We start from the raw sequence: 9424 nt of genomic DNA on the forward strand, positions 1-9424 counted from the left end.
CCAAGGTGAAGAGGGGAGGAGACCATGCAAACTGAATCGCCTAGATCATTTGCGCAAGCCAGCGGGACAGATTGGGAAGCTCTAGCCAGGCTCCCAAAACTGAACCATCTGGGTCATTACAACTACATGCATACCCACGATGGGGCAGCGATACGGAAAACCGGCCCAGACATGGGAGGCGTAGCATCCCGCTGTGGGGCGTGGTCAAGTTCCGCGTCCTGACAGAGGAGGCCAGGGAACGACAAGCTTTCTCCGGCGGCCTGCTCTGACGGGTGTGTGGCGACAGAGGGGGACGAGAGTGGCGAGAGGGGACTGGAGGAAGGGGAGTCAGTTCTTCTTTTAACAGTTTTAGGGTTTAAAAACAAAAGATTCTCCCACGTCCTTCCACCGGGGGAAGGATTGGTCCTGCTACCAGCTCCTGGAAAGAACTGTGCCCTAGCTCCGAGCTTGGAACTACTTGAGTCACAAATGACGTCCCAGGACCACACAGGTGGACATCACCTGACCCAGGGATCGAGCAGTGACCTTCGTCGCCCGTAGAGCGAGGTCGGTGGCTGTGCGCAGCTCTAGCATGAGCCCCGGGTCAGCCCTGCCCTCGTGCATGTCCCTGAGCACCTTCGCCTGATGGACTTGAAAGATGGCCATGGTATGCAGGGCAGAGGCAGCCTGCCCCGCAGCTCTGTAGGTCTTTGCCATGAGAGTGGCAGATAACCTACAGGCCTGTGAGGGGTGCTTTGGGTCGCCGCACCAGGTGGAGGCTCTCTGGGGAGAAACGGAGATCCCAGTGTACCCTTTGACCAGCGCGCCGGCGAGGGCAGAGAAGGAAGACTCGTCGGGTTGTTCCACACTGTAACCCTTAGATCACCCTGGCCACCAGCCAAAGTATCCACCCTCGAGGAGGAGGTAGATTGGGGTGTGGAGGGCTCTAACTCCACGGAGGTCATTGAGTCTTAATCTTAACACCGCCATGGCCATGTTCCCGCAGTGAGAACATGACTCATCCATGAGCGCTGCCTGAGCGTAATTAAAGCCCAAACACACTAGACGGCGCTCGTGACCATCAGGCGGACGGACCATGCGCCCACATCCAGAAACACACAGGCAAGACATCTCTAAAAAGAGGTGCCCGTGCAGCTCTTTTAGGAAAAAGGAAAGCTCTCTTCAGAAGTGCTGAAGCGCACAGGAGGAAACACGAGCCGCGTGCAAAGTCACTGCACAGACGAGTAGCAGGACCGTGAACCCGCTGAACGAGTCGTCACACCAACACCGACTGAAGAGAGACGTTCAGATGAAGAAAGCACATAAACACTTCGGGTCCGAAGCAGAAACATAATGTGAGATTGCACTCGCGGCTCCTTTTATACCCACGTGGTGGTGCGATGCAAATTCCGCAGACCCATGGTATTTTTATACCATTGGCTTATTTTCTAATACTCGAAGATGGTAGGGCTCTCAAGCGAAACCCGCATTTCATCAGTCACTGACGTAACTCATAGTGACTGAATAAAGAGGACAATACTTAATGTAGCAACATACGTGTTTTAATAGATCTGCACGATTAATCGCTAAAAATCACGTTCTCAATCCATACAATCTTATTTCCTAAAGGACAACGATTCGCCTGTGTCTATTAATCCTTTGACAAAATCACACCAGAACATATGCGTAATGTGAGTTGTTGTCATGTTAGTTATGAATCAGCTTCACAAACAATCTTTTCAACCACACAGTATCATTATTTCTGTGTTACAATAATTCATATTATCTCAGAAGTGCTGGGATAAAAGTTTATAATTCGGATATAAACAATGATGTCTACGGTAGTGATCAAAATAGAGAAAATCACCATTTGAAAGTAAGTAACTTGATGCTTCAAATAAACACTGTATCAATTACATTGTTAAACCTCTAGGTGACTCAATATGTTAAAAACCACCAAGCAATGCTTTAGAATTGCAGTGCAGAATACTGAAAAAGACTTTAGCAAACGCATAGCAAACCCCTGGCAACCACCCACAACACAGCATAGCAACGTTGCAAAAAAATTTATACTCTGAACATGCTAGCAACCACCTAGCAACACAATAAAACATTCTGAATATGTCAGCAACCATGTAGCAATGTTCTAGCAACTATAGAAAAGCATGTTAAAAACACTTTGGCAACCACTCATAAAATTCACAACACGGAGCTTTAAATTTACAAATTTTTTCTTCATTATCTTTCTCAGCATATAAATAGACAGGTAGTGTGAATGTCAGTGAGACCAGCGCTCTATCAATCTCTACAATGTTGTGAGGTACTGCAGAGAGAGAGAGAGAGAGAGAGAGAGAGAGAGAGAGAGAGAGAGAGAGAGAGAGACAGAGAGAGAGAGAAACACTCATACACTTCAGAGCAGAGCTGCTGATATGACAAGCTGAAGTTGAGAATAAGAGAGGGAGAGTGAGATGAGAAAAGAAAGCAGATAACATCTGAAGTGCTGAGCACTGCATCTGTGCTGGATGCTGAGGAAGAGCCCAGAGATACTGTCATTAAACACAAGAGACGGGCCACTGAGGTCAGAACACTGGCCCCTAATGAGAGACAGGACAGAATATACAGACAGGAGACAAGCTTACAGTGCATACACACTGCAGCGCCCAGAGGAGAGCTTTATTGGTCTGAGGTTGCACTTTTATAGCCCAGAAGAGATCTCAGTTCACTAAGTGTTAACTCTGTCTGAAAATAATTCCTAAAACAATATTTAAATAGATTATATGGGACAATATAGCAAAATAAAATGTAGCCATATTTGCCTCATTTCCTTAGTGGTGAAAATTTTTATTATGACAGAGATCTTATTTGTGATGCTTTCTTCCAATGGGTACACTCACTGGTTTGTAGTCAAATAGACTCATAAAGCATTGGCTTACCATATCATTATCACAAACTAGTGTGATAATTCCATTAGTTAGTGACAATGCAGCATTAAAAAAGGCAACCCAATTCAACACAAAGCAAATGCTCTCCATTAACAATGTTAAGTAACTAGAGGGTTCAATTAGCAAACCATGCAAGAAATGACAGCACAACCCAACAAAAAAGTTAATATCTACTGAGCTGTTAAACACAAAAACCTAGTATGGTTACATATTTTAGAATTATTTATAATCTATTATATTATTTATTGATATTTTGAATTAGCTTTTCATTAAGTTTTCATTTAAAGTAATTTTGACTGATTTCTCCGTACTAAAAACCAGGGTGAACTAGAGTGTCCTGATTAGCAATGCTACGTGCAAAAAAATAAATGTGATACAAAAAACTAGAACATTCCAATTAGCAATACGCAACATGTAGCGTGCGCAACAAAAAATTTGGTACAACAATAGAATGTTCCAATTAGCAATGCATGCAAAAAACATAGTAATTTACAAATATAAACATCAGTTAGTGTGAATAATATTCATATATTTAACATGAGATTTCAAAAGGTATTCAATAAGAAAATAGTCTCCAAAGCATACAAAAAACAAAGAAGAGCAAGCTATTATTTATAGCAGTTTCCAACTAAAACCAAATCTCTAAGCAGCAGGATGTGCTTTTTTAAGAGTACACCACTCATACAGGAAGCCATCAGCATGAACACATGCTTTTACAGAAAGTGTTAATGAGGAAATTCTTTTATTAGACCAAAACGACTAGGCAAGTTTTACATATACTCTCAAGGGAGAGCAGAGCGGCCAGAATATCGACACATAGAAAGCCAAAGAATGTTCTCTCATAAACATAAATGATACATAGGAATGGCAGGAATCCACAGATGAGACAGCGAGGGAGAGACCTGCTGCGGTTCCTAAAAAGGTCAAAGACAGAAATAAATAAGACCTTTTTTTTACTGCCATTTTCATAGCTAAATAATGACAGTGAACAGTCTCAGTGACACCTCAGCTAAACTCACAACTCTGTCACACACTATAAGTGCTGAATAGCCATAACATGTCCAGTCTGCACCCTGTCAGCACCACTTGTTCAGATCACAAAAGGTGAAAAGGTGATAAGTGTGTTTTCAGACACTCATGGATAGTACTATCCACATTAGCTTGCTGTTGTAAGTGGTGTTTGCTAAATCAAGCATCACTGTTACTGTTGCTCATGATTTGTGGACCTATAGTGAACAAAATATAGAGACTTGAGGCCTGTTCACACCAACACAAATGTTTGGCATGAACATTCGGTCTGATTCGCGCATGCGATTTGTCTGTTCAGACCAATGCGTAATAAACGGCAGACAAATATCATATTCTTAAATATTGTTGTAGCTCAAAGTCAAGTCAAGTCATCCTCATTTATATAGCGCTTTTAACAATGTAGATTGTTTCAAAGCAGCTTTTTACAGAGATAAACATATAATTTAAGGTAACAGAGATGGTTTGGTTTAATAGTGTTTCTTGAATAATGTTATTTCCAGCTAAAGTTAGTTTTGATTGATTCACTTCCGTCGAAATGGTCATTTGTTATTAAATTAGGGGCCGCTAAGACGACACCGTTCTCTCTAAACAGACTTTAAACGCGAACCTGTGATAGACGCTGATGGCGTTCACATGCGCATTAAGAATTAATTCTATAGTTATGTGCGTTTGAATATATGTGCACAGGTTTGTAATTCCCTACAAACCATGCCTAAACAAACTACTTGTCTTGCCTATAAATTTTGATGCAGAATTATATTTTGTCACTTTGGGTCGGTACGCGAACCGAAAATTCCACAACGCTTTATCTGTAGAAGAAACAGTAGTTACCTGGGTGTGAACAGGTCTTTAGGATGGGCTCTTTTGTTTTTTCTAATAATCGTACATTTTTGTAGTATTCACATCATTCTAATTAATACGAAATTACGTTTTCCCATGAAATCAGGTTGATTATTCTGGCATCAAGTTTTGTCTATGCAAGAGTCACCTATATTGATTCTTCATAAAATGTGCAAATCTAGTCTAAATTAATTTATATGGCATCAAGTGCTCATTTTAGGTGCTTTAGAATGCAAATGCAGAGATCATATGACATTATATAATTCCACCTAATGCTGCTGTGTCAAATCCTGATCTTCATGCAGAAGGAGCTGTATGCAAAATGTGTGAATAATATCAATCCATAAATCTGACTTGTGATGCAGGCTGGATTCAAAAATTCATCTGCCCAATTAAACTGAACCAATAATGAACTGACTTGAGCTGAATAATAAACAATTGTTTTTAGATCTATACAGCAGAATAATAATTTGTCTCACATTTGATGAAATTTGCATAATTTATTCTGTTTTCCTGTTTATTACTGTGAAGTTGCTTTGAAACAATCTGTAGGGTGAATTGCCCTAATGTGGGACACTGCCTAATGTGGGACACCTAAGGTCTAGTGTTTGTAGGTCCCCCATAAATACATTAATGCCAGTGAAACTATTGGTTAGAAAAAGCTGTGGTGTCATGTGATCAAAATCACATGACCTATCAAATATCCAATCATATTTGAGGGTGGAGCAATCATCAAACAGGAGACACCTTGTGTGAAAACCATATGAAGGTTAATGACATAGAGTTTTAACAAATTTGATGTTAAGGAGTTAAATAGATTTTAAACAAAGCAATGCTGCTACTTTTTAACCTAATATGCTTATGAAATGTTTGTCCATCAAAAAATAGTGTAACTTTATGTGTATAAACTATATATTTTATATTTTTATCAAATTTCCTAGTGTCCCACATTAGGAAATGTTGTTTCAAAATCCGGGACAGCATGATCAGCCTAATGTTGGACAGTACTTCAATGAGTCAAAAATGTGTGCTGGGGCATGGTTTAATTTTTTTGTTTTTTTTAATTTCAATACAAATATTAATAATGTTTATATTAGACAAATCTTAACTAAAGAAAAAAAATGTTTAACCTAAGGCATTGATGAAATGGAAACAGGATTTTCATTACCTTTTTTCAGATTCTGTGGTCAGATATGAATAAATATGTAATTCCTAATAAATAAGTCAAAGAAACTCACTTTAAAATAATAAATAGATATTATCCATGTAATGATTTTATCAGTAAGTTTAATGAAGGGGTTTCTCCATTATGCTGTTTTTGTAAAGAGGAAACAAACAATTGTACATTTATTTTTTAGTTGTAATTAGGCCTATACCAAATTATTTTGGTCGAAAGTTTCTGTTTATTTGTTTTAGAAATTCATCACTATAACTGATATAATGGTCTTGTTTATGGATTGTGATACTGGTTTACTGGAAATGGATAATATAACTAAAATATTTGTTATTTTACATGTTTCATCCATTCATAACCAAGAAAATTACTAACTAAGATTTAAAAAAGAATCTAAAATAAAATAAGATTATACTATTCTACATGTATCAATGTGACTTTTGGTCTTTTATCATAGATTTTTCTGTGTCCCATATTGGGAACACAACTGTCCCACATTAGGAAGCTGGAGATTTTCTCAGACAACTTGCAATAAGAGCACTAATATGTCTATAATTTCTCTTATGAATGGGTTATCTGAATTTTCTCTTTTGATTTGATTAGAACACATACTGAGGTTTGTAAAAAGGTATTGGGTGTGGATATAATGTTTTGGTTACACATCGCAATATGTCACAGAAGTCTGAAGTGCAAAAAATGTCCCACATTAGGGCAATTCACCCTATATGAAGCACTATATAAATAAAGGTGACTTGAATGCTATAAATGTTATTATTAATTTGACATGTTATTTCTCACTTAATTGTGTTAGATGATTCGCATTACCAAACATGAATTAATCTCTGTAATTTAAAGAACTCAAGCACACAAAGTGCATACTGTTATTTACAAAGAGTACACACGCTTAATGTAAACAAATAGTGTAAACACACGCAAAGGACACATGGCTGTCATGCTAATTATGGCTTACACCTGATACAGGACCAGAGCACATATAAACAGCATAAGGAACAACATAAAATCACAAATTAGAACCATTTAATATCTAAATTGTTTCTGATACAGCAATGAGATGAAATGGGGGAAAAACACTTTCGTTTATAGGGATACTTATGCTGTAATTTACTCACCCTTGTGTTGTTGTTTTCTTATAACACAAAGATTTTTTATCCAAGAACTATTCTATGAAGTCTGCTGCTTTTCTATTTTTGTTCTTCATTTTATGAGAAATGTCTGAGACATAGCTGATAGGTAAATGAAGTCTAACAGAACCTCCTGAGACGATAAGAGAGAAATGTTTGAGCTTAAAAAACGTCCTCACGGTGAGACTAAATATACAGTTTTCTTTAAACTCAGGAACTTTGTGGATAGTGTCCTGATATTTAGTGGTTTTAGATCAACGCTGGTAACCGAGAGGTTGTAGGTTCAAAGCCCGAAAGGGATGATTAATAAACCACCATCAGTGTGTCCTTCTACAAGACACCCAGTGTCCTTTTCTGAAGTGCCCTATTCCTGCTTCTCCCTTCACGGCATCATTGATGAATCTTGCTTGGGTCAAAATGAATGCTTATTTCAAACAAACTGTAAAGTCATCTTTCCTTACCAAAGAAGTCATTGTTACCTTCACAACTACAAAGATCACAAGTTCTGATGCAGTGCAATGATCTTGGGATTGAAGTGATCTTCAGTTTATTTATTCATCTGCATTTAAATAATAAAACGGAACTGAATCAACACTGAATGGACTTCAGCTGAACAATGAAACTATTAGCTTTTAGAGCTGCTCTACAGCCGAAATCAACTGTTTGAATCATTTTCTTGTTATCACTGTAAAGCTGCTTTGAAACAATCTGTATTGTATACAGCGCTATATAAATAAAGGTGACTTGACTTTATTTATATAATTGTTCCTGAGTAGGCACCATTCATGACGTCTGCCCCAGAATGTTCAATTCAGGGATTCTCCAGAGGGATTGTTCCAATTATAAGTGCTTGGATAAAAGCATGCATGGCTAATTAGTCAATTAGCGGGCTATTAAGCATAATTTATCAGAATTAATCCAATTAAACTATCCACATACACAAAAATGGTCCATAGCTGTAGCTCTCCAGAGTCACATGAGGACCCTCAAAGCGCTTTCACATAGATGTGATGAAATCGATGTGCTGTTGGTTGCTATAGGCGTTCTTACTCAACTGTTTCTTTTCACCCTCAGGACCCCTAGACAGCTCATAATCTCTACACCTTCACATACACAATATGGTCCTCCATCAAACAGAAACAGACACAAAATGTGGCACTGAGATGAAGACAGTGTTGAAAAGGGAAAATGTATGTGTCGGTGTGAATTACATCCATGTGCATTGGGTTATGCTTCCTGCATCATACAGGGAGTTCGGTTTATTAATGTTACTTACAGACTCCTACAGTAAGGATATTTTAAAATAGTCAGGTATTTGAATTTCAGATAAAGACAAAGGCAAATTTGTAGAAGCATATCCGCATAATTGCACTGCAAACATGCAGGATTTGTGCAGAGGTGTGAAACAATGGGTGTAACCTCACACAGCAGTTTTGGCCATTTAATGCACATTCTGGTAATGACTTTAGTTGCCTTAAATATGTTTTGTTAACCAGGCAAGTGGAACAGCTGAGTGAGTAATACACATCATTACATGCAAGTACTCAATTACTCTCGTCTCTAAAGTCCCGACATTACATACTGCTGATCATGGGAGATATGAATGCTAAGGTTGGGGCAAACAACAACAACTATGAGAGAGCTATGGGGAAGCACGGCTGCGGGCTGATGAATGATAATGGCAGGCGCTTTGATGTCCTACACCGACCGGTCTGCACAGTGCGGCTTCAAGTCAAACACCTTTATAACACAAGATCTCAAGACAGGGCAATATATCCTGACTTGACAAAATGTCACACAGCAAAGGCTACATCAGAACTTACAGTATGGCAAGAGTGAGCAAGTCCGATGTTATTTTTACAGCTTTTGGTGTAACACCACAATTACAAATGGCTATCCACTTTGACATGATCTGTTCAGGTAACCGACAGTACATGGGGCAGAACAGTAAAGTCATTTTAGTTTCGCCTGCTATAAACAACACATACAAATATCTCTCTTGTCATTGTTTTGACAGTCTGAATCAACCAAACGTAAATCATTATACACAAGCTGTTCATGTGATAATAAATTGACATTTACAGATGTCATTTCACTATTGCATAATGGCATATTCTTTGTGATACCAATATTATAACCACCATTACAAACCCCTGCTACTGTTTCTATTAATTCAAATGAAGGCAGTGCTATAACGTTGTTATGAGTATTATGCATACTGTTGCTTATTATGTTAAGTAAATAACAAGCATTGAAAAAAGGTCGGACAGTGTGTGTCTGAACAATGGCTCCAATATGAAAAAAGGAAAAAATAAAAT

This window comes from Siphateles boraxobius, unplaced genomic scaffold (genome assembly GCF_051911475.1).
Source record: "Siphateles boraxobius isolate OS27281-9 unplaced genomic scaffold, OSU_SipBor_1 25, whole genome shotgun sequence".
Classification (NCBI taxonomy): domain Eukaryota; kingdom Metazoa; phylum Chordata; class Actinopteri; order Cypriniformes; family Leuciscidae; genus Siphateles; species Siphateles boraxobius.